We start from the raw sequence: 1,057 nt of genomic DNA, 5'->3' as shown, positions 1-1,057 counted from the left end.
TTCTGGGTACAGCACATAGAGTTGCAAATGGAAGAGACCCTCTTCTTAAAATGGTCAGGAATCACGAGGAAGTGGGTAAAGGAGCATTTCTGTACAAAGCAGCGGAAGAGGCTGTTGAAACACTCGGACTTGACTTCAGTATTAGGGGTGAGCAAAATGCATCAAATCTAATCTATCTCGAGTACTCACTCCTAAAAGTCCGTATTAAGAAAGCAGAGCATTTAGCTCACACACTATCTAGTTGTCCAACATACGCGGGAACGACCTACATTCAAAGGCACAATGCGGCACTAAGAGTACTTTATTACCATCTCTGTCACTCCTACGGCATTCACCTTAATATCGCTCCTCTAAATGCTCCTAGGGAAATGGAATCAATTGTCGGGAATGGGAAGTGCCGCATACACTGGAACTTTATATTCTCGACAATTGTTTCTGTTTCTCCCTCGAGGCCTGACATGGTTCTTTTTGACTTCGAGAAGCAAACCATGTTCGTTGTCGAATTTTCGGCACCAGCTGACAAAAACATCATAGCCAAGGAGAATGAAAAGAAAGAGAGGTATCCAGACCTTATAAGGGAGTTGCAACGATTGTACCCGGAATATTCTGTTAAACTGATCGTCCTTATCATCGGTGCTCTTGGAGGTGCCAAGCTTTCACTTGCTAATAGCCTAAAAAGCATCCCTGCGTGTCAACAATATGCTAGAACACTTGCGGGAAAAATGCAGAAGGCGGTTGTCCTTGGGTCACTCCGTGTTCTTAGGGTGCACGAGGCTTTTGCTTTATCGTCGTATTGATTCCTTTACAGACTGCACCCACCTATCTCACTGTAGTGAGACGTGGTTATGGCTGAAATTTTACCGCGATTTCGCTGGAAGCGGGTGCAATTTTTCAGATTAGCACCCTGCTCCCAGCGAAATCCTGCGGTTGTCCTTATGACAAATTTTCAATTGTATATATATATAATACATGTATATATATATAACTTACATTACAATTATATTATTACAAATTTATTAAATTAATATTTAATTATTATTTATTATATTTATTTATT

The sequence above is a fragment of the Belonocnema kinseyi genome, chromosome 4 (genome assembly GCF_010883055.1).
Source record: "Belonocnema kinseyi isolate 2016_QV_RU_SX_M_011 chromosome 4, B_treatae_v1, whole genome shotgun sequence".
Lineage (NCBI taxonomy): Eukaryota > Metazoa > Arthropoda > Insecta > Hymenoptera > Cynipidae > Belonocnema > Belonocnema kinseyi.
This window is presented reverse-complemented; position numbering follows the sequence as displayed.